The sequence below is a fragment of the Carica papaya genome, chromosome 6 (genome assembly GCF_054855325.1).
Source record: "Carica papaya isolate Zhongbai chromosome 6, ASM5485532v1, whole genome shotgun sequence".
NCBI lineage: Eukaryota > Viridiplantae > Streptophyta > Magnoliopsida > Brassicales > Caricaceae > Carica > Carica papaya.
In genome coordinates, this window is record NC_142314.1 from 23,137,098 (window position 1) to 23,163,626 (window position 26,529).

At 34.3% G+C, this 26,529-nt stretch overlaps 1 long non-coding RNA gene, 1 other non-coding gene and 1 pseudogene across 2 annotated transcripts; 2 read left to right on the forward strand and 1 right to left on the reverse strand.

Annotated features, from left to right (window-relative positions):
- Positions 1 to 709: 709 nt before the first annotated feature.
- Positions 710 to 816, reverse strand: LOC148253417 (small nucleolar RNA R71). The gene has a single exon (XR_015812959.1). It is a non-coding gene; the product is annotated as a small nucleolar RNA R71 (small nucleolar RNA).
- A 4,699-nt stretch (positions 817 to 5,515) lies between these two features.
- Positions 5,516 to 7,251, forward strand: LOC148253418 (uncharacterized; annotated as a pseudogene).
- A 1,948-nt stretch (positions 7,252 to 9,199) lies between these two features.
- On the forward strand, positions 9,200 to 15,618 carry LOC148253419 (uncharacterized). Its single transcript, XR_015812820.1, has 2 exons — positions 9,200 to 9,530; positions 15,280 to 15,618. It is a non-coding gene; the product is annotated as an uncharacterized LOC148253419 (long non-coding RNA).
- The last annotated feature ends 10,911 nt before the right edge of the window (positions 15,619 to 26,529 follow it).

Below are 26,529 nucleotides of genomic sequence, written 5' to 3' on the forward strand. Positions count from 1 at the left end.
TGGACCCCACTTTTAATTTTTCCATGTTTTAAAATTAATTCTCATATGTTTTAATTAAATTTTTTTATGGAAATCACATGGGATAAATCCTATCTTATTTTAATTATTATTTTAATGTAAATTCTATCTTAGGATTATTTAATTAATTGTCTTGTAATTAGATAGGATATAATGAATATTTTATCATATAATTATCCTAGAATTAGATATAATTTTATTTATGATACTATTTTATTAATTTCTTCAAGTGATTGTGATAATTTATAAGTATCTTGGGAAAGCCTATAAAAAGGTCTTTGCCCATAAGTTGTAAACACATCATTTACAATTAATTTGAGAAAAATTCTTGAAAGCTTGGGCTTTTCTTCAATTAGTATTTTTTCTAATTTTTAGCTTTTTTAATTTCTTCAAGAAGTTGGAGTCTTCAGAAGTCTTGTTGAGCCAATGAGTGGGATTAACTTATCAGTAAATCCATGGCATTTTTCTTTTTCTTGTTTTATTTTTCCTAGTCTTTGTTTTTGCATTCCTTTTAGGATTGTAGATACAATTAGAGGGAGGAGTTTTCTAAGCTGTTAAGTTTTGGTATTGCATATGTTGAGTGGGTTATAGGAGTTAATTCGATCCTCACCATACCCTCCCATGTCATACTACATGAGAAGACCTACCTCAAAAATTTTTGGCTAAATTTTTCCCACCAGTCAAGACAACAAGGATGGGAAATGATATCACAAGTTTCTATCAAATGGATGAAGAGATATTGTATGAGGCATGGGAGCGATTCAAGGAGTTGATTAGAAGATGTACTCATCATGGGTTACCTAAGTGGTTATTGATTCAAACCTTTTACAACAGATTGAGCCAACAAACCAACATCACAATCAATGCAGCTGAAGGTGTTTTGATGGGGAAGTCTACAGATGATGATTATGAGCTACTGAAAGATATGGCCATGAACAACTATCGATGGCCAACAAAAAGACTTCAACCTAAGAAAAATGGAAGAATATATGAGATTGATACTTTAACTGTTCTTAATGCAAAAATTGATTGTTTATTTAAGAAAATTGATCAAAAGGGTGTTAATGTTGTTAATTCTCAAGTGCAAGATTCATTTGAAGATTATTTTCAAGGATATGAGGCGGAGCAAGTAAGTTTTGTAGTTATGCAAGGCAGGCCACCATACAATCTATACTCTAATACATATAATCATAAGATGAGAAATCATCCAAATCTTTCATGGAGGAATTAGTAGAATGTGATTAGGCCTTCCCCAAGTTTCAGCCTCAAGAAAATAAGCCCTCACTTGAAGATATGATCACAATTATTCATAAGAACACAACATAGTTTGTAACAAAGACTGGATTAGCCATTCAAAATCAACAATTAATGTTGTAAAACCAATAGGCTTCTATCAAGAACCTTGAGATCTAGATGGGGCAATTAGCAAGCATGATCAATGGAAAAGCTCAAGGTACCTTATCAAGTAACATAGAGACAAATCCAAAAAAACACGTCAAAGTAATTACCTTGAGAAGTGGGAAACAGTTGGTAAATATAAGAAAGGATGAAGCAATCGTAGAGGAAAATGTAAAGAAAGAGAAGGAAGAGCAAAAAAAAAGAGAAGAAACAAGTAGTGGTCAAACCTTACGTGCCACTGGTTCCATTTCCATAGCGCCTCAAAAAACATAATGAAGATAAGAATTTTCTTAAATTTCTTGATATATTTAAAAAACTTCACATTATATTCCTTTTACATGGGCTCTTACTCAAATGCCAAGTTATGCGAAGTTTCTTAAGGAGATTCTAACAAAGAAGAGGAGCTTGGAAGACAATGAGATTATTATGCTCACCAAGGAATATGGTGCCATCATTCAGAATAAGCTACCTCCTAAAGTGAAAGATCCAGGGAGTTTTACTATACCTTGTAATATTGTTAATTCTGATTTTAATAAAGCTCTTTGTGATCTTGGTGCTAGTATTAACTTAATGCCTTATTTTGTGTTTAAAAAATTAGGTATTGCCGAGCTGAAGCCCATAACAGTGTCATTATAATTAATTGATAGATCGATGAGATACTCTTAAGGAATAGTAGAGGATGTGCTTGTAAAGGTGGAGAAGTTCATCTGTCTTGTCGACTTTGTTGTCTTAGACATGGAAGTTGATAGAGAAGTTCCACTAATACTTGAAAGACCTTCATTGCAAAGGGTAAAATATTAATCGATGTGTATGACGGTAAGTTAAAGTTGCAAGTTGGGGATGAATAGGTAACTTTTAATATTTTTAATACCTCAAAATTCCCATTGAACACTAATAAATGTTTTAATATTGATATAATTGATGAGTGTGTGTCCAAAAGTCTCACCAAGATAGGAAAAGACATTAATGGCACGAAAGCTACTAATTCAAATGAAGAGAATGGTCATGAAGAGGATGGTGCAATAAAGGAGAAATTGGAAGAAGGTGTGTACACAAGAAACCTTCTATTGAGGAGCCACCCAAACTTGAGCTAAAATAGTTACCTTCACACTTCATGTATGCATATTTGTGTAAGAACTCCACTTTTCCTATGATTATTTATGATTCTTTAGATAAAGACAAGAAGTGGCTTTATTGTGCGTACTTATGAAAAAGATTAGGGCAATAAGTTGGGGTATAAATGATATAAAATGTATTAGTCCTTCCCTTTGCATGTATAAAATTTTAATGAAAGATAACTACAAGCCTTCTATCGAGTATTGTGATATCCTAAATACTAGTTAAGGCATAAGGGTGCTAGATATAGAAATAGATTATGAGTGCATAATAGTTAAATGTATGCAGCAAAATAATTTATTACAAATCTCTTAAAAAATATGTGAGTTTCCAATTACATGCATATTTGAGGCCAGAAGCGGCAACAAAATAAAAAATATTAGAATATAAAAATGGTTACTTTTATCATTATGTAAAAGGAGAGTGCGGGACAAGTCATGCACTTAAAAAGTTTATGGATCTACAGGCTCCTCAAAGACTTCAAGGGGTAGGTCAACGATCGATTCCTCACTATCTTCTTCACCTGGAGGGGGCATGGAAATGGATGAGTTTCATATACTCAGTAAGAAAAATAATATTTAAATAACATCATAAGATTTTGAAGGTAATTAAAGGTATCATCATTATGTACCATCAAGAGTCATGTAAGGATCCTTTATTAAATTATAAAAACAATTTATTTATTAAGGAAAAAATCAATCCATAATGTCATAGTTATGTCAATCAAATCCATCATGCTGATAATAAATAAAATCAAATAAAACATGAATATGCACTGTCTTTCGTGTTATTCTTCGCGAAGTCATTCCGACTTCCATCTACTGAGGGCAATATGGATTTTTGACTACCCATGTGGAATGACCAATTCACTTCGTATATAATAGTAATTTATGGCTTGCCAAACCAATAACACATTTACAGCTTGCCACACTATGACACGATATATGACCACGACCGTGCCAACCACAGTGGTCCTACATGTTAACTGTGGCCATTTTGTACTTCGCTAATAGTGACCCCTACAATCATATCGCGTCACCACTCTTGTCAGAGGGTGCGATGTCATCTACAGGGAGTGGTCCCTTCATGTCTTTTCAGACTAGAAGGGAGACAAATAAAGACCCTAAGAGATAAAAAGCCTAACGAAATATTTTATGAAATATGCATGCCAATACCAATACATATTTCTCGTGTCTATATATCATTTCATGCTTAATCATTTTTCCGTCAATAACATCACATATCAACATTTATTTTGAGCATCAAAATCATATAATTTACACATACAAATTAACAAGTTTATATATGATTATAAAACATGAATTATCACATAAAGTTGTTTTATTTAGGCATAAAAATCAACCATGCAAATCATAAATTTAAACGTCATTAATTTTTATTCTAGAAATGCTCATTAGGATGTTTAAAAGTTGATACTAAATTTCTTACTGAAATCTCGACGTTTTCTATACCTCTTCTTCTTTCTCTTAGCTCTTGGAGGATGGAAAAATGGAATGAAAGTGATGAGAAAATGGTGAAGGGAGGGTCTCTATTTATAAAAAATAGGGACAATTAGATTTGCGCCAAGTGGCAAAATATGGTGACAAGAGAGAAAGTTAATTAAAAAAGAAGTGATGTGACCGACGGATGAATGACGCAATGTGACGTCAGTGCAAAAAATGAAGGCACACCACCTAATCAACAACGACACATCACTCAAGTGACAGTGGCAAGCTACCCAAACCGACAGCGCACGCTTCCCAAGATAGCACACAGTGCCCAAGGAGGTTGCACGCATTGACCGAGGTAGTCGAATGCTGCCAAAATCGACTGTGCGTTGCAAGCCTAGCTTGCAGGCACACTAGCCTAGCCTGCCGCATGTAGGACCTACAGCGTGCAGGGTGCTGTGCGTAGGCCCATACGAGCAAGCCTACCGCGTAAACCTACTGTACGCATAAGGTGTACGGAGCTACGCCCGTTTGTGGGTGATGGGATGTGCGTGCAGACTGCACCCGTCTACAGGTATTGGGATGCTCACGCAGACCGTGCCTCGCACCCCAGGCTGACGGGACGTGTGCGCAGATCAGGCCTCGTGTCCTGCATGAACGGGATGTGCGCACGTCCTATGCTGGGCATGCTTGCAATGTGCGGTGCTCGCACGAGCGGGATCCTTCGCATGGGCACTCCTATGGGATTTTTCTGCCTTTTCTTCGTTTTTCTTGAAAATTATTTTTAAATAACAAAAAAATATAATTTTTTTACGATGAAATAAAATAATAAATTTTAAGAATTATTTAACTAAAGAAAAATACGAAATTTAAGATACAAAATGAGATATTTATCCAAAAATTAAAATTACAAAATATTTAAGGAGTTTAAGCGGCCTTAGGGCTCGAATAAATAGGGGTTCGCATTACAAATTAAGTGCAAAGTTTTCAGGGTGTTACAGTCAATGTAGGTTAAACCCTCATATGAAAGATGTAATGAAGGTTGAAGTGATTAAACTCTTGAATGTAGGGATTATTTTAACAATTTCAAATAGTGAGTGGGTAAGCCCTATACATGTAGTACCTAAAAATGGGGGCATGACTGTAACCACTAATGAAAAAAAACATTAATCCCAACTAGAACGATTAGAGGATGACGTGTGTGCATAGATTATAGGAACCTAAATAAAGCCACTTGGAAGGACCACTTTCGTTTACCCTTTATAGACAAAATGTTAGAGTGATTATTAGGTTATGCTTACTATTATTTCTTAGATGGCTATTCAGGGTATTACAAATTTCGATTGTACCCGAGGACCAAAAAAAGACTACCTTTACATGTTTATGTGGTACCTTTGCATATTGAAAGATGCCATTTGGATTATGTAATGCACTTACGACTTTTCAAAGGTGCATGACATCCATATTTCATGATATGATTGGGAAGATGATTGAGGTATTTATGGATGATTTTTTGTTTTTAGTTCTTATTTTGATTTATGTCTTGTTAATCTTGATTGAGTATTGCAACAATGTGAAGAAGTTAATTTGGTGCTAAATTGGGAAAAATGGCATTTTATGGTACAAGAGGGTATTGTATTAGGGCATAGAATTTCCAAGAGTGGAGTAGAGGTGGATAAAGCCAAGAGTGAAGTCATTGAGAGGTTATCACAACCTACGTCCGTGAAGGGTATAAGGAGCTTCCTTAGGCGTGCAGACTTTTATCAATGATTCATAAAGGATTTTTTAAAAATTATTAAACCCTTGTGTCAATTACTTATTAAAGATGCACAATTTGATTTTAACGAAGAATGTTTGTGTTTTTGACATATTAAAAAAGAAACTCATTTCACCTCCAATTATTGCAAAACCAGATTGGTCCTTACCATTTGAGATGATGTGTGATGCTAGCGATTATGCTATTGGTGCTGTGCTTGGTCAATGCAAGGATAAGAAGTTGCACGTGATTTATTATGCTAGTAGGACATTAAACGACACACAACTTAACTATGCCATAATTGAAAAGGAGTTTCTTTCTATAGTTTTTGCTTTTGATAAATTTAGATCATACCTCATTGGAGCTAAAACTATAGTTATAATTGATGATTCTACAATTAAATATCTCTATATAAAAAAGGATGTTAAACCTCATCTAATCTGTTGGGTTTTATTGTTGCAAGAATTCGATATTGAAATTAGAGACAAGTAAGGAGCAGAAAACTCAGTAGCAGATGACTTATCACGATTGGAGAGGGTTAAGGCCTAGGAGGATAAGGTGGACATCAATGAGTCTTTTCCTGATGAGTAACTTTTTGCTATGCTGATAGCTCAAGCCCCATGGTATGCAGACATTGTGAACTACTTGTAGTATAATATAGTTCCTCCCTAGTTTTCATATCAATAAAAGAAGAAATTCTTTTTTGATGTGAAATACTACTATTAGGAAGAACCATATTTGTACAAATATTGTGCATACCAAATAATAAGGAGATGTGTTCCCAAGGAAGAAATTCATGATATTTTGATGTATTACAATTCATTAGAATGTGGGGGACATTTTGGGGCAAATAAAATTGCAGCAAAAATACTCCAATGTGAATTCTATTAGCCATCCATATTTAAGGGTGCAATTATGTAGGTGGCTTCATGAGATAGATGTTAAAGGATGGGCAACATCTCCAAAAGGAAGGAGATGTCACTAATAAATCTTTTGGAGGTTGAATTGTTTGATGTGTGGGGAATTGATTTCATGGGACCTTTTCCTCCATCCTTTGGGAATTTATACATTTTGGTGGCAGTTAATTATATTTCTAAATGGGTAGAAGTTGTTCTCCTTCGCAATAATGATGTCAAGAGTGTGCTAAGTTTCCTTTGATGGAATATATTCATAAGATTTGACATGCCTCGAGCAATAATCAGTGATGGAGGTAAGCATTTTTGTAATTGTTATTTGGACACCTTATTAGCTAAATATGGTGTTACTCATTGTGTAGGTACCCCTTACCATACTTAAACAAGCAATCAAGTGGAGATCTCTAATAGGGAAATCAAGTGCATCTTGGAAGCAACTGTAAATGGAGGAAGGAAAGATTGGTCAAAGAAGCTAGATGATACATTATGGGCATACAAGACTGTATTTAAAACACCAATTGATTTGTCTCCCTATTATCTAGTATATGGAAAAACATGTCATCTTTCGGTGGAACTCGAACATAAGGCTTATTGGCTATAAAGTTGTTGAATTTCAATTCCCAAGATGTGAGTGACAAGCGCTTATTACAGTTAAATGCCTTTGAAGAATTTAGACTGCATGCCTATGAGAATGCAAAAATCTATAAAGAGCGAACCAAAAGGTGGCACGATAAGCGTATTGAAAGTTGAGAATTACAAGTTGGTCAACAAGTCTTACTCTATAATACACACCTTCGATTATTTCCAAGAAAGTTTAAATCTTGTTGGATAGGACCCTTCACCATCATTAAGGTGTTTCCTTATGGAACTGTTGAGCTTTAAGGAAAAGAGCATAAGTTTAAGGTTAATGTTTAACAAGTGAAGTTGTAGTTGGGAAGAGATTTTGAGAAGTTGAGGTCTGCCTTAGTTCTCATTTGAGTCATCTGTTGCAAGGTAAAGCTACCGACTGTAAACAAAGTGCTGATTAGGAGGCAACCCAATATAGATGGTATTAGACAGATAAATACAATTTTTTAATTTTTTTATGTGATAGAATCGTATATTTTTTTTATTCATTTATTTTTATTTTATTTTATTTATTTTTCTTTCTTTGCACCTCTCCCTTCTACTTTATAATGTTTCACTAACACTTGTGGATTCTTACTTGCAGTCCAGCTAATATGCTTTTTGATGTTGATGATATTTGCTTTGGATTAGAGTAGATCTCAGGCCAAAATTCTAGTGATCACTTTTGGAGCAAGCTACATGGGCACCACACAAGGGGAATATTTCATTTCTTCACTATTTTATTTTTATTTTCTTAGGCATAATGTGTTGATAAATAGTGAGAATACTCTTCATAGCAAGTTTGGGGGTATTGGGTCTCTAGAGTTTATATTGCCATTTTTTTGAAGTTTATATTTTTTTATACACCAAAAGACTAAACGTTTCACCATTAATAGTTAGTGAAGTAGGATAGAATTGAGATTTTATCCCGACTAAGATTGTGGTTATTCTAAAAAGAAAACAGGACGTATTTGTAAATAATAATTAGATTAATTAGTAATTTTTTTTGTAGCTTAATCGGTGTAAGGATAATTGCATACAAACCTAATGTAGGGCTTTACATTTGTGACATAAAAAATGTGAGTTTGATTTTTACTTTTTAGTTAGTCCTAAACTAAGGTTTGAGTGAATAAAACAAATCAATTAGTATGTGTTGAGTGAGATGGAGTCTAAAACACACTCACTCAGGAAAAGTAATAATAATAATAATAATAAATATTTTAAGTGAAAGAGTGAGATGGAGCGTAAAATACACTCACTAACAAAAATATATTTGGGATAAAAGTGTGAGATGGAGCATAAAATGCATTCACAATGAAAGAGATTGTGAAAAAAAATACATATATATGGTAAATAGTGTTAAGTTCACTATCTTGATTGAAGTAGGAAAGATGTAAGGTTAAACAAAATATAATTTATGAATCAAGGGTGAAAACTTGGAAAGGGAATTTATGTATTGAAATTAAGCAAATTTTGTTGAGGGATATAATCGGTAATAATCTATTTATCTTTTGCAACATTCCTTTTGAATTTTCAATTGATAAAAATTTCAAAATTATCAAGCTGAATAGATGAACATGGTGGAAAAGTTTGATTTTAAGTATTTCTTTTCGGTCTTTTTGCTTGAGGACAATTAAAGATTTAGATTTAAGGGTATTTCATATGTTATATTTTTATCATATTTTTTATACTCTTATAACTTAAATTTGTAAAAAAAAAAAAAAATAGAATGCATTTAGAGTTACAAAATCAAGTTATAAGCAAAATTGTGATGCATGTGCTTTGATGAAGAAAAGAGAAGAAAAAGGTTGAAAAGAAAAGAAGAGAAGAGGAAAAAATCGGCCCAAACCAGCAACAGCAACCCAGGCCCAGATCTGCAAACCCGCCGAGCAACAGTCAATAAAACTATGTATATATATACATGCAGAAACATAAAGAGGCAGGGGTGGCCTCTAAAAAGGAAAAGGGCTGAAGAGGAAATAAAAAAAAGAGTTAAAGAGGAAAGAGGATGCTGAAAAAGGAAGAAAAGGCATGCGAAATGGGATGTCTTCCCTTTTTTCACATATAAAAAAGGAATACCAGAAAGGTAGCAGACGAAAAAAAAGGGAAGAAACTTGCAGAGGTAGAGAGAGAGATACTGGAGAGCAGAAGTGAAGCAGCACGCTGAGTGGAGAAACAAGTCGAAGCAGAAGTGCAATTGCAGAGATAAACTCAGAAAAATAGAAGTAGAGTTTGACGGTGAGCTTAGAGGACCCGGCACGACTTGGTGGAGAGGTAAACAAAATAGAGAGTTGGAAAGAGAGAGAAACTAACCAAGTAATATATTTATATTTTTTTATTAGCATTTTTTTCGGGATAAAAATTTTAAGAATGTTTAGAACTCGAATATTTGAATATTTTTTTGAATTTATTCTTGATTATTACATGATTAAATTTCTCTTAGTTATAATTCTTGTTGCTCAATACACCATGTTTGGCTAAATTTTCTTACTAGAGTCATTGATGTAATCTAAATTACAAGTAAATTTGTTATTTAATTTATAGCTTTCTTTTAGTTGCAATTTAGTAGTATTGAACTTAATTAGGTTGTGAGAATTGGTCAGCTCGTAAATTTATTTATAATTGATAGTTTTAGAGTAATAGGAGTGAAATTCTCTCAATTGGACATATATTGTTAAGTGTTTACTAGGAATTGGACATACAGTGGGTAGGCTTCGAAATGGGCTAGGTTCCTTAGAGCAGGTCAATGGAAAATTCTATCTCCCAAAGGGAGGTAGTTCTAATAACTCTTCTAGAAAGATGTCTGAAAAGTTATAAACCACAGAGATTGTAAAAACTGTAAGATTAGTGTCTATATTTTTGTTCACCATAAGGTTAGGGAAAACAAGCAAAGAATGATTTTCATAAGTATATATTTCTAAAAGAAGTTTTTCATTTTACTTTGTTTTAGGCGAGTGAATAGTTACAATGTTACTTTTACAATTAATAATTATGCTATATTTTTTCAACCAATCCATACCTAGAATTATGTCAAATCCTGAAAAATTTAAAAATATGAGATCTACCAGTAGTTCCCTTCCTGAGGCTTTTATCTTACAATTCCTATACACACAGTGAGTTTCTGAAAGTTCCCTAAAGGGTATTTCTACAGCTAATGTTTCATTTAATGGTTCAGGCTTAATATCTAAATTACAAGTAAAAGAACAAGATATAAAAGAGTGGGTAACACCTGTATCAATCAAGGTTCGAGCAGTGTTATTGTGAATAGAAAGTATACCTTGAATGATGGTAGGAGTGGTAAGGACATCAGGCTCATCAAGGTGGTAGACATGTCCCTAGGCAACTAGTTAGGCCACATCTTTGGGTCTCTAAGGGCAATCCCTCACAAAATGCTGAGTGCTTCTGCACTTGTAGCAGGAGTTATACAGACGCCAACAAAGCTGATCGCTGTGGAAGTGTTCGTAATGCTAGCATGGGCAGGCAGGTTTAGTAGGATTTTCAGTGGGTGGGGGTAAGGTAGGAGCAAGGGCAACATGGGATCTCTTGTTAGGATGATTGTTGCCAAGGTCAGGCAATCTTCTCCTCTACTGTTGTGGCTGATGCTGCTATTGAAGGGAGCAGATTTGAGTGATGTATTAGTGCCACATCAAGATGAGATCTTCAATCAACTGAGAATGTTCAAGCATCTCGGTATATGAGCTGGGCCTCAGGATCGCCACTTGATCGTAGATATAAGCACGAAGACCCTTCCAAATTTTTTGGGTCTTATGACTTTCTAGGGTAATCATCAGAGGGGCAAACCTAGACAACTGTGTGAACTGGATAGCATACTAGTTAACAGTCATGTTCCCTTAATAGAGGTCCTAGAATTCGTTTTCTTTCTTCTCTCGGATGTGCACAGGGAAGAAATTTTCAAAGAAGGCATCCATGAAAACTTCTCAAGTGGTGGGGGAGGGTAGGACATCTTTCTTAAATCGCCATTAGTGTTCGACGTCATCGGTCAACAGAAAGGTGGAAAATAGAACCTTATATTCCTCTATCAGGTCCAGGACAGAGAAAAGCTTCTCTATTTATAGAATCCAAGTTTTTGCGGCCAAAGGGTCCTCCTTCAAAGTAGGGTGGGTTTAATCTCCTAAACTCGACAATCTTATGGGAGATGGAACGGTCAATAGGGCGATAGTCTTGGGTTGGGGGATGTTGGCATTAATTTGCTTGGTTCTTTCTTACGGTTGCAGTTAGGCCTTGAATTACTCTAAAGAGCATTTGGTCCTGGTCGGTGGGTCTTGGGCTTCGGGTCTCTTGGTTCTTTTTACTGATTGTCTCCCTCGAGTCATTGGTCCTACAAAAGAAAAGGGAGACAATGAGTTGATGGACTAGTTTTCGAGAAAGGAAATCTCTTCAGTTTTTTTAGAGTGGTTTCCTAGACTATAATCTCAATTAAGGGATTATTCTGCGTAACTACTCTAATACAATTTGTGACATCGTATATACTAAATATAACATAAGGGAGCCAGATACAGAAACAAATTACGAGTGCATCAAGATAAATTATATGTAGTAGAATAAATAATACAATCCCCTTATAAAATAAAATTTGAATTCCAAATCTTACAATACTGAGGTCGAGTTAGGCAAAATAATAAATATAAGCCTCTTCAAGATGGACTCATTAGAGTGAGGAACAAAACATGCATTTGTAACAATTTATGGATCCACGAAATCCTCAAAGGCTTCAATAGGTAAATTGACGAGCGGTTCCTCATTATCATCCTCATTGAACGGGGGGAGGGGGGGAGGAGGGGAATGGAAAGGAGTGAGTTTCATAAACTCAATAAGGAATATAATATTTAAACAACATTTTTCAGATTTTAAAAGTGCTTAAACTTTAAAGAGATATACCATAAACTACTTACCATCGGTGATCGTTGTAAGTTCATTTCAATATTAAAGAAAATCTCTTTATTATATTTAGAAAAACGTCAACATCAAGATAATCATATATTGCATAGAATAGAGAAAATAAAACAAATATAAATCATATCATGCTTTTTTTTTTCATCTTTTACCTATCCTTCACACGAAGCCATTCTAACCTATATCTACTGAGGATAATATGAATTCTCAGCTACTACTATGGAAAGATAAGTTCATTTTATTATTCAGTATATTTACAGCTTGCTAAACCACAACAGATTTATGACTTGCCAAACCTTGACACGTTTTACGACTATGGCCGTGCCAACCACAATAGTAGGAATATGTAAACTATAGTCATGGCTGTATGTCGCCATAATGACCCCTACAATTATATGCGTAACCATTCTCATTAGATGGTATATTGTCCTCCATAGGGAGCAATCCTCTCATGTTTTTTTAGACTAGATATGGGAGAATAGAATCTCTTAGAGATAAAAAGCCTAATAGATCATGTTAATATAAAATGTCATGCGTAGATATTTCGATGATCTCCTTTCTCATATATCCATGTTTTTCATATAATAATATTCATGTTTTTCACATAATTTCCATGTTTCTCGAGTAAGAATCATAACATCTTATGCATTACCACACATATCATCATATTCATAATACTTTAATTAAATTTCAAACATAAACAAGTTTACTAAATCATGCAAGTATTACATTTTCTATTCCTCATAAGATGTTTAAATAAAACTTTAACATATGCATGACATTTTTCATTTAATCAAATAATATTTCAATTTTATTGTTTTAGAAATACTCCTTAGAATGTATAAGAAAATACCAAGATCTTCCTTACCGAAAACTTGTAGATTTTCCTACATTCGTTTTATTTTTTCCTTCCCTTCTCTCTCTTTAGCTCTCTCTTTCTCTCTCTATAAAGCTTTTAAATGAAGAAAAATGAAGATGGTGTGAGAAGAAGTGGTGGGGAGGGGCCCCTATATATAGATTAAATGAGTCGTCAGATTTTTTCCATATGGCGTGAATTCATGAGGAGAAAGGTAGTGAAAAGTTGACTAATGCGACGTGACGACTGGAACAAAGGCCGAAGGTGCCCTGTCCAAGGGATGGCATAGCCTCCTAATGGCGAAAACGCCCCGATCGAACAGTGGCGCTCAATGCCTAAGGGGAAGAGCTCGCTGCCTGAGGGCAGCGTGTGCTACCCAAGGCCTGCCGTGATAAGCTGAGGCTTGCCATGAGTGTAGGCTCGATGGCCCGAGGCACCTGCACAATCTAAGCAGGCTCACAGGTGCGCAGAGCTGCGTGATATCCATGCATGATGTGACACACGCTCAGACTGTGGGCCTTGTGCCCGCATAGAATGGAATGTGCATGCAGGCGCACGTTCGGCTGGCCATGTGTGCTGTGTTAAGATTTCTTCGCTGTTTTTCTCAGTTTTTCTTGAAATTTCAAAAATTAGTGATAAAATTATAATAATTTAATAATAATAAAATTTTAAGCAAATTCAAAATTATACAAAATATTTAAAACATAAATTTAAATAGTTAATGGCCTTAGGGCTTGAATAAATAGGAGTTTTACACAACACATTAAGTACGGTGATTCCTGGGTTGTTATAGTCACCCTCACTCCTAAACCATTCATTCTATAATAAAATTTTCTCATTTTCCGTGCCTTAAGTAAACCAATAACTCTTTTAATTTATGTCAAGCATGCGTTGAAGAAAAACCATTTATGACTATGATAAAATTAACTTGTCATATCTGCAAAAATACTTTTGACTTAATTTATTATGATATATAGAGTCTTGCTTTAATTGAATCCTTAGATTCTTTGTGATGTGAGCACAACCAAGCCACAAAAAAACTCAAAAGTCCAAGTAGAATTCTAAGAAATGGAGGGAAAAAAGAGTCTTGCCCGCGCAGGATCTCTCTCCCTCATGAAAAGTTTATGTCGAAAACAGTTTCTTCTTTTGAATTTCATGAAAAATTCCATGTCAAGGAGAAATCTACTTGCGGCTAAAAAAAGAGTCCTAGAAGAAAACCAAGAATGCATCCTAGAAAGAAAAAAACTCATGGGAAGAGTTCTAGAGGAGAAAGAATTGCTGCCCTGCGGGAATCCTACCGGAGGGAAAATTCTCACTTATCTTCCTTTTGGTGGCTAAATTAAAGGCAAATTGGGAGTCCTTCTTGGATATATTTTCAACTAAATCAATGAACTACATGCATAGGAATTCTACTTCAAAGGGAAAGATAAATCATCAAGCAAAGAAGCAAGAAGAATTCAAGGTGAATTCATACAAAAGATTCCTAAAAATTCCCATCTTTAATTTTCTAATGGATAATGTTGGATCATTACCTAGATCTTTTTCTCTATATTTTTTCCTATATTTTCTCTTAGATTAGTTCCTAGATTTTCTCTTGAATTTTCTCTTGAATTTTATTTTTGATTTTCTCATGGAAGAGGAATTGTTTTCTACTTCAAATTGAAAGCTTTTAAAGCATATTCCAACTCAACTTCTATCATAAAAATTAATTAAATATTAAAGACTAAATCCAAGTCAAATAAAGCATGGAGAATTCAGCCACAACTCTAACACTTTTCAAGAAGACTTTTAATTTTACTTAGTTCATATTATTTTAATTATTATTTTAATACTTTCCTAGATTAAGTTAAAGTCAGGAATTTAATTAGGATTCTAGTTTTTGAGTTTTATTCAAATATGTAAGGTGAATGCCTATATAAAGGACCCATTTTTAAGTTGTAATTAATTAATCAATTATGCCAAATTAATAAAATTAAGGTTTGCTTTAGCTTATGCTATTGTGATTACTCTTTGAGAGAGTTCTTCTACTATCTTTTTGAGTGGAGGATTGATTCAACTTATCAAGGTAATCCCTTATAGTATTTTATCAATTTTCATTCGAAATGTCTTTTTAACTTATTGAGTTTATATTTTTGACATTTTTAATCAATTTAAACTATCCCAATTACCCTTATAATTCCAGGTGAATTATTGGGTTAAGTAGGGAATATTTGTTGAGAGTTTTATGATTCTGTTTACTAATATTATATGCAGGTTTTTGATCACAATAGTTGATCCTGGGTTCTGCATCACTTCATCTGGGAACAACTTGCTTAAAATAACTTCAAGTTCATGTTGTCTTCTTTAATGATCAAATTGTATTCATATTTTCACAAAGCCACTTCTGAAAGAACCTTTTCTCAAGTTCTAGGAAAAACTACGTCTTTGTTCCATGTTGATGTCACCTTGCAAAAAATTGTTAACCAAATCATAATATATATTTATTCTAAATATTTAAATTTTTTTTGTATATTTAATTATTGTGTTTACTTCTTTTAGCTTAAATTATACTCTGGTGCTAATAAATAAAGGCATTATCATAATATAATGTAATTCGTTTGCGTCTTTTGAATTGACACTTTTAGTTTTGTGCATATTTAAGTTTATTATTTATTTATTTATTTGTTATAACATTTTTGTACTATAAGAAAAGAAATAGGGCACATAGTTATTGATAATTTTGTAATCATCACTAACATAATGATTCATTTTACCCCATCCACTTATACATACCAAACTAAAAAAAAAGTAAAATAAGATTAATGTAGAAATGATCCAATGATAGGTCACTATTGAAATACTTCCTCTCTTTCTAAGTCATCAGAGCTTTTTGTTCTCTCCCTCTTGCCCATCCCTACTTAGCCTTGTAGAACGACAAGCTCGTTATAAAAGCTCAGGTTACATCGAGGATGTGAAACATTGTCGTTTAAGATTCTTTTAATTATCTTAAGCTTATATAACTAAAAAATGCATAAGGGTGTTTTATTAGGGTTATGAGAAGACGAAAGAGAGATGTGTGTTTCAATGGTCTTACGGCCATTTGATGGTGGTAAAAGCATAATGATGAGTGATCATTGAGTAAGAACTCTTGATTAGGGAAGACACGATAAAGAAGAAGAGAATGTGATGATCTTAGAGAAGCAAAAAATGAAGCAGAGAAAAAAAAATGCACAAAATTTGAGATTAGGGAACCCTGTCAGAGAACCCTACCTCTAAAGAGAAAATGGAGCAAAATTTCGAGCTAAAGAAGAAGAATGACATCTAAAACCTCGCCTTTTTTAAGAAAATAGATAAGAGAGAGGGCACAACCTCGTGAAAAAGTTAAAACATGCTTGCAGCTCATCATTAGAGCTTTAGAATCATTAAGTAAAAATGAAAGAGAGAAATTTAAGGCTTTATAAAAGCTAGAAGAAGAGAAGCTTAGAAGATGTAACGGCCCCGGAATTTTTAAAATGAATTGTATATTAAAAATATCAAATGCGGAAGCGAAGTCAAAATTCGAATAACATCCCTTACACTAAAACCAAAAACGTGCTCACAAAATATAAAAGATCAAACTACCTAAAGGAGAAACTTGAAAGTAAAAGCTACGAATATGACTATGGAGTCTTTAGGCATCCCCTTCGTCGTCCTCCTGCGGAACCGAATCGGGAACGATGTCCTCTTGATCTGAAATGATTAAATAAGAAATGAGCTACACTAGCCCAGTAAAGACATCACGATATCTCACCGTCACGGAGGTAAAGGTGGGTAGAAAATACAAAAAGACCAATGGAGCATAATTTTCAACAAATCCTTTTATCAATAATAAAACCTTTACCATTCACTTACCTCGGTGAAATTCATAAAAAACAATATACGAAAGCAATAACATCATCATCATCATGAAATCATATATAAACTGTATAACATAATACTTATCAAGCCTTTCGTAATTCAATCGTTACACAACATATTTTCCTCATTTACCAGCCCACTAGTATCCATGGGGATCCATAGGGGTCCCGCTACCCGTTAACCCTTAACACTTGAAATCATATTCTAGGACCGTCCCCATACCCGGTCCGGTAATGGGCGCCAAACTATAAACCTCATTACCCCGTCCGGTATGAGGGTGAAACGGGCCGTCCCCATACCCCGTCCGGTATGGGCGCCAAAACACATAAGATCTACATACCCCGTCCGGTATGGGAGACCACAATCCCGGTAGGGTTCCCTACGGACCCGGTCCGTCCACCATCTCCCAGGATATCTAGTCAGGCTGACCACATTATATAATTACCCATTTACATAATCTTTCATTCTCTTTTTCCCTCAGTCAGCATTATGAATCCACATACAAACAAGCAAAACGATAATTTATGCCAAACAGACAACATACAGTATCAATATCCCAGTCATTTAATCCATAATCAGTAAAACAGTAAAATATGCACACGAAACTATAAATGAAAACATCAAACCTCATGCTGCATTTAAAGCTGTAAAACAGGCCAAATAACAGTTAACCGTCAAACACACTAGACTCGGGCTCCATTAGCGACCTTAAGCAATTTCACACATTCGTTGATTCATGGAATACCGTTTTATCATTTATTGAACTTTAATACCGTGATAGGAGATAGGGTGAGGGGTCCTTACACGTTTCGGGGTCCGAACACGGCTTCACAGTGCGCCTACAGGCTGTCCCTAATTTTTCCTGAATTTTTCCCGGGGAACTGAAACGCACTACTGGTACCTGCACGTGTTCCAAAAAAATCCCAAATTAGGCCCAGGGCCCCTTTCGGCCAATATCGCATTTTCGGCACGGCGGGTCCGCCGTGCTCCGGCGACGGCGCCACCGCAAGCGGCGGCAATTCGCCTCGGTTTGGCCGTTTTCGGCCGAATTCGGCCACACTTGTATCGATCCTTGCGATTAAACAACTCTAGGGCCCTCGGGGGGCCAAAAATTTACGGAAAACCGAAGGTTACCGGCGGCGGTGCTCTCGGGTGCGGCGGCTCTCCGGTGAAGTTCGTGTTTTGGTGATTCGGCTCTAATCAACCTGTAGAGAAAAGAATGGTGATCACGGTGATATAAAAATTGTATTAAACAGAGGTCGGGAAGGGCCTCATCGGAGGCAAAAATCGAGGAGGGGCGCAGCGGCGCCGCTGGGCTTCGGTCGTATTTTTTGGCCGTTTGGCCGGGATTTTAGCTCCGATTTAGCCACAGGGGAAATCAGCGTGGAAAAACGAGTCGGGGGTATGAAATTTACCTCGATCGGCGGTCAAAAATCCCTCCGGTGCGGCGGCGGGTGGCGGCGGCCGACTTCTGGTTCGTCTTCTCCGGCGAGGGCAAGCGGCTAGGGTTTGTGGTCTGGTGTGGGGGTCTTATTTATACCCTTTTGCCTTTTGATCTCAGCCGTCCATTTTGATTTAATCTGGGCCGTCCGTTTTTGATTGAATCTGAGCCGTTTGTGCGATTGCATCTGGGCCGTCCGATCGCACGTTCGATCTGGGCCGTCCGATCGCGCATACGCGGATCGCCAACGTGGCCTGTCCCGGATCGACGTGGTCTTGCCACGTGGCAGGTCCCGGTTGGCCGGGACTGTTGACTGGGTCTGCTGACGTGGCTGCTGATGTAAACCCCCCCCCCCTCCCCCTTTTTTTTTTTTTTTCTCTCTTCTTCTTTAATTTCCCGGGCGCTACAGAAGATATATAGAAAATCAAAGGAAAAAAAATGCCTAGAGGAAGCAATGACTAACAATAATATATATTAGAAAAAAATTAGGAAAATAAGAGCTTAACACAGAAACTATGAAAGAACAATTTAGGGATTTCCAACTTGGTAAGCTTTGGTAAAATCTAAGACATTAAAATTTTGTGTTCTCTTATTAATTACTCGAATCTTTGTTGTAAAATTCTTGTCTTTATGAAAAGTCATTATAAGTTTAAATGTGTCTTCTTGCTTTTGTTAAATGACAATTGAATGCATGTTTCTGAGTGCGTCATAAATGAATTTGAGAACCTACAATTTGATGAATTGAATATGTTTCATGGATAGTAAAATAAATTGAAACTTTTAGGTGATATATGTTATGTGTTAGTATTTAAGAAAGGAATAACCAATAGTTTCTCATATTTATAAAAAAATTTATGGTTATAAATTAAATATCATCAGTTTTAGGACCACAGGAGACCTTGAAGGAAACCATCTTGCTTTTGGTTAAACTTTCTATAGTAAGGTAGAAATAAATTGAGATATTATTTATAAATTAAATTTTTAGAAAAACCATCATGTATTTTGGTTCTAATTAATTATTTCTGTTACAAGATATGTACACAAATTTGTAAAACTTTTACATGTTTAGCAGTTTTGTTAGTTTAACTAGTTGGAAATAGTGTGCAAGCACCTGTTTCTCGAAACCATCCCTTGTTCATAAGGCTTAGGAATTTTTGGTAGTTTAAGACTGCAAAGAAATAAAAAAAATGAACCTTTGGCAATATTATGAAACTCCCTCCAAAGCATATGTGAGTATGAGAAAAGATTAATTTTTTAAAATATTCGAGAAGATAGGAACCATGTGACAAATTTTGTAAATCAAAGAGATATGGCTTCACTCTAAAGTCAATTAGAGACGATGAATAAGTAATAACCATTGTCAAGTGTAGCATATGATAAGAAAAATTACAGGAGCCTTACACTCCTACCTAGGAATTACCCCCACCGAAGAAAGAAAATGGGATAAATCTTTAAGAAAACATTGAATTTCCTCAGATTAGGGGAAATGGAACATTCCCTAAAGGAGGGGGGAGGGGTACAGCGAGATTTGATTTCTCCCAAATTAAGAAAAATCCGCCAAGTAAGATAAAACTTCTAAAGTGGGAGAAAAATTCCCAATACGGGGAAAAATACCTCAAATGAGAGAAAATTTCCTAGTAGGGAAAAAATTCCCTGAGTGAGAGAAAATTTTTTAAGAAGAAGAAAATTCCCTGAATGGGAGAAAAAACTTCAGATGAAGAAAAGTTCCCCAAGGTGGAGGAAAACCACCCACGTAGGTAAATCTTTAATGAACCATTTCTAAGTCCACTAGAGACCAAGAAGAAATGGAAACCCTGAAATAAGTAGACCTTATAACAAGCATTTAAGAAGGTTAAATAACCGCCCATAACTTCGATGGGTTTTAAAACTCCTTTTTGAACTTCTTTTAGGAAGAAAAAATGCCCTAATTATTTAGTTCTTATCTGGATTCCACATAGAGGTTACAATAATGATTCAAAATCTTAAAAGTCCAAATAACCATGAGGTTGATGAATAGAAACCCATTCCAATGAATGAGACAAGGTACATTTAACTAAAACCCTTTTTCTTAAAAGAGCTTACTCCGTCTAAGGAAGAAAAACAAAATCCTTGAAGACATGTTTTGAAAATGAAAAGCATTAACATAATATTCACAAAATATAAGTTCCATTACACTTAAAAGAAACATAAAAGTGATAAGCTATTAATACATCAGGATAATCCCTTAAAATAAATACCATCAGAGAGGTGTAGTGGAAGTGTAGTGGGCCCATGACTCACAAGACAGGAAAGATTGCTCTCTAAAACCAACAATGGAAGAATGATAATGTGACAAACATGTTATTCATGTTTTGAAGCCATACTTAAGAGTGGTCACGTGAAAATTTCAGAATCTCATAGGTATAATACCTAACCTTGAGAGAGTTTCAATCAAATATAATCATTCACAATGAAGCTAATAATTAACCTTCCTACCCAAGGAACTCCTAATAAATTCTCGTAGAAAAAATGAATCCCATAACCCATTATAAACATTTTAAAGGACCTGAGAACAAAGCTACTCATGTATTGAGGTGTTTTAAGAATCATTGAGCCTTTGGGGGATTTAGGGAAGCAAAACAGCCAAGTTAAGAATAATTTACTTAAATTTCAAATCACCTGAATAGGAGAAAAAAGTTGTGAATACCATAATGCTTTACGAAATCCACGAAGTAACATTCAAAATCCAGAAACCACCACCAAACCCCTAGTTGTTAAAACCTTTAGAATTGATGGACACACCCTTAAACAAATTTACCATTACCTGTAGGAGTTAAAAAAAATCACTATATAAAGTGATCCCACTAAAGTAAAATGTTATAACCAGCCCATTATATTAGAGAGGTCACTTGAGTACATGCATGGATAGTTGCTTTAAAGTCCTTCACAAACGGGAATTTAGAGGACTCAATTTCTTAAGGGAGGGGATGGTAAAACCTTGCAAATTTTATTTAAAATTTTCGATGCCAGCTACTACTTCTCGGTGTAAACTAGGCCCAAGGCTTAGTCATGTACCTGCTACTATCTTTATACAAAATCAGTTCTGCTGCACTATTTTTCTAATTTTGAATCTTATCTCTAGATCTACATCAAAATAAGTAGAATACTTAAATTAGGCAATAAGTGACTCAAATATGCATTCAATCTAAGCAATAAAAGTGACATTTGTGGACACTATCAATAAAACAGTAAAGAAACAAAATACTCCTCTTACATGGTGCCCATGTAGCCTGCTCTAAAAGTGATTACTAGAATTTTTTCTTGAGAAGTATTCTAATCCAAAGCAATCTCATCAACATCGAAAAACATATTGGCTAGACCTTAATTAAGAATCCATAACTGCTAGTGAAAAAATTATAAAGTAGAAGGGAGAGGTGCATATAAAAAAATAAACAAAATAAAAATAAATGAATAAGAAAAATCTAGGATTCTATTATATATATAAAAAAAAAATTGTACTTATCTATTTAATACCATCTATATTAGGTTGCCTCCTAATAAGCACTTTGTTTATAGTTGTTAGCTCGAGTTTGCAGCAGATGACTCAAGTGAGAATTAAGGCAAACTTCAACTTCTCAAAATCTCCTCCTGCATACAGCTTCACACGCTGACCATTAACCTTCAACTTATGCTCTTTTCCTTAAAGCTCAAAAGTTCCATAAGGGAACACCTTAGTGATGGTGAAGGATCCTGTCCAATAAGATTTCAACTATCTTGGAAATAATCGAAGGTGTGTATTATAGAGTAAGAATTTTTGACCAACTTGTAATTTTTGCCTTTTAATGTGCTTATCATTCCAACTTTTGGTTCGCTCTTTATAGATTTTTGCATTCTCATAGGCATGTAGTCTAAATTATTCGAAGGCATTTAACTACAATAAGCACTTGTCATTCACATCCTTGGAATTGAAATTCAACAACTTCATAGCCCAATAAACCTTATGTTTGAGTTCCACTGGGAGATGATATGTTTTTCCATATACTAGATGATATGGAGACATACTGATTGGTGTTTTAAATACAGTCTTGTATGCCCAGAATCCATCATCTAACTTCTTTGATCAATCTTTCCTTGCTCCATTTACAGGTGCTTCCAAGATGCGCTTGATTTCCCTATTAGAGATCTCCACTTGACCATAATGGTAAGGGGTACCTACACGATAAAGAACACCAAATGTAGATAATAAGGCACCCAAATAATGGTTACAAAAATGCTTACCTCCATCACTGATGATTGTTTGAGGCGTGTCGGATCTTGTGAATATATTCTTTATAAGGAAATTTGTCACACTCTTGGCATCATTATTGTGAAGGGGAATAGCTTCCACCCATTTAGAAACATAATCAACTGTCACCAGAATGTACAAATTCCCAAAGGATGGAGGAAAAGGTCCCATGAAATCAATCCCTCACACATTAAATAATTCAACTTCTAAAATCGACTTAGCTATACGAGGAGATTGGTCATTTGAGTCTCACTGAAGATCAAAAATCATAAGCTTATATTTATCTTTTAAAAGAATCAAACATAGCATCTATTTCTTGAGTTGTCCTCCTAAAGGTAGCAAAAATCTCCTAAAGAATTTGCTTCCAGAACTAGGTAATGACATATATTAAAACTCAAGTTCGTTTAATTAAACTTGTTAATTTATAATCTTTGTTTTTCTTTTAATTTTCTTTGCTTTTGCAGGTATTTGAAAATAGAAGATGTTGTTATCGACATGCAAGACTTGAGTTTAGATGTAGGAATGTTGCAAAATTTATATTGCATGATGTATTATGTTTCTTTTTATGGTTGGTCGGAATTTATATAAACACCTATACTTATTTACTTTATTACGATGGTCTAATTTGTATTTTAATCTATGATGGACTAATTTGTATTTAGGAATGAATGATGACACTTTAAAATATTTGTATTTGTAGTAGTTCAACTAGTGTTATATCTTTGAAGCTCTTATATTTATGAAATTATGTATTTTTTTTTTTATTTTTTGACAATGCAATTTATTTATTTTATTGTACATATATATTTAATTATATATTATATACATAAACGTGTATTTATTTATTCAATTAAATTCATATACTTATATTTTTAATTATATCAATTTTATTGTATATATATTTATATATTTTATTAGATATAAACAAAAATTTATATATGTATTTATATATTTAATAATATATAAATACATGTATATAATATTTTAATTATAAATATACATGTATGTAATATTTTAATTACATATATGTATATAATATATTTAATTGTATATATATATATATCTTTAATTATATATATTATATATATGTATATATTTAATTATATATATTTATATATCTCTATATTTAACATTATATATATTTTTAATCTTTTCTCTTTTTATTTTTCATTTATTATTATATACAATAAAGCATGAACAAAATATGTATATAATATATTTAATTGTATATATATATATATATCTTTAATTATATATATTATATATATGTATATATTTAATTATATATATTTATATATCTCTATATTTAACATTATATATATTTTTAATCTTTTCTCTTTTTATTTTTCATTTATTATTATATACAATAAAGCATGAGCAAAATAGACAATTTGCTCAAATATACAACCATACCATACTGTCAATCCAAATAAAAATAGCTGCCACTACCATATATTAATAGACAATCATCCAAACATGGTTAAATTTGAACATTAATGAACCTTGCACATACCATACCATACCCAACATCAATGAACAATAATATAAATCATCCAATCAAGCTCTAAGAAGCATGGTAATGTCATGACAGAACAATTAGAAACATATACTATTCAAGGAAGCAATCAAAGCATGGGAAATCAATCGATTGTTCTAGCTATACCATCAAACGATTTGGTTCATTTACAGCTTTTACAGATCTTTGCGCGAAACCATTTTAATATATACCAACACATGGCAGAAGGGATCCCCGACTACCACTATAAATGGAAAACAGTTCAGTTCAATATATAGTATAATGGTTCGAGAATAATTACCACAACTGTATTTCACCATTGTGGCCCCTACAATAATAGTTGAAGACGAATGATAATGGTCATACTTTGCCATTGTGGCCCCTATAATCAGTCGCAATTTCACTTTCCTTAGAGAGAATGCCAATACCATTTATAGAGAGTAGTTCACTAACAGTCGAAAGCAGACAATTCGGTAACCCCCAGTGATAATAGTCAAACGAATTTTTAAGTCTTTCCACTTTCCTTTTTAGTTCAAATCATTATTTATTTTTACTGTCTAGGCCCCATGGGGGTTCATAATCCAATCTTGGCTTGGTAAAGGCCCATATACTCGGATTAGGTCATTGGGTTACCCTAGGGGTTAAGGCTCAAATGAGTAACCCTCTCAACCATCACTCTTGAAATGAGGTTAAGGGTGCGACCCGCACACATGGTATATCATATAAAAACATCTCAATAGGCAAATCATGACTATACACTATAGGAAAGCAAGCCCTTTAAAATCATGCAATTTACAATCCTTAGCATATATTACTAATTCATGCAAGAAAAACGATCAAGAATTCATACATCTTGTTGTTCCCTAAATGTTCTCATTATCTATAAAACACATTTAAAAGAGTATATAGCAATACTAAGATCCGTTACCTAAATCAAAGCTTTCAGTTGTTCCACAACGAGGTTGTTTACATATTTTGAAAGAGATGAAAAGGTCATTCTGTAACCCTAGATTTTAGAAGAGATTTCTAAAAATTTAAGGAAAAGAGAATCTAACAACAAGTTCTTTGAAATTATAGTGAAGTAATCAAATCAAGAAAATGAGGCTTACTGTGCGAATGGGAATGATCTTTTGGTCTCTTTTGGCTTCGTCTATTTCTCTCTCTAGCTTTCTCTCTCTATTTTCTCTCTCTCACACTCAACTAAATGGAACGGGAGAAGGGAAGAATTAAAAATGGGAGAAGATATGTAAAAGACGGCTTTAAATAGGCCAAATGAAGAAATTGAATGCGTGCCACGTGGCAACTGGTGGTGGGTACAGGCAGCTGGCAAACACGATAGGTGACATGACAACAATGATTGTTATGCTGAGCAGCTGTAGGTGGGCGTGTGGCTAATGGGACGAATGGGATGCGCAGCAGGCAGCATGCAACAGACATGTTTGTGATGTTAGAGCGTATAGGTGCGAGGCAGCGTGCGTGAGCGACAATGTGATATGCTGCAGCGCGCAGGGGGTGCGCAGGTGCAACACAAATTGTGTACAAGTGCATGTAGAATGCGATGTGCGCGAGGCACATCACATTGCATTCCCCCCCCCCCCAATTTTTCCGCTTCGTTTTCATTTCTTTTAAATTTTTCTTTCTCTTTTTACTGTAACTATTTTACAAAAATACATATTAATTCATGCATAAAATATTTTTGGGCACTGATACTCAATAATCAAAAAATATAGTAAAATATTTGAAATACCAAATTTAAGAAAATTTTGTAAAATAAAACTGATAATATTACAATATTAATATTAAAAGTTCAGGGTGTCACATTACATCATTTCTTTTTCTGTTTACAGGTGGTATATGAGTCGGGTGAACAATGCATAATTGCTTCCTATAAATCTAGAGATAGAAAAGACTCATAGAAAACTTAATCGAGAGAGGAGGAGATGCTTAGCAGTAGAAGGAGAAACAAGAGTTGAGATGATTGAACGCGAAGAAATTGGATGAGCAGGAGATGTTTTGAAAGAGAATAAAGGGAGAGCACTCAAGGACTTTACTACTCCTTCACTTGTAGGATCTTCATCCAGCATCGTTTGATCGAGTGTCAACACAAACAATTTTAAAATCAAACCCACCATCATTCAGAAGATCCAAACCTCAATTCAATTTGGGAGTTTTCTAAATGATGACCTTAATGCACACCTTTGTAATTTTTTAGAAATTTGTGATACTTTTAAACATAATAGTGTTTCTAATGATGCAGTTAGATTTAGCCTCTTTCTTTTTTCTTTAAAAGATAAAGCTAAAAGTTTGTTGCACTCTCTTCCTACAGGTACAATCACTATAGGGGAAGATCTAGCTAAAAAAATTTTAACTAAGTTTTTTCCACCAGTTAAGATGGCAGGATGAGAA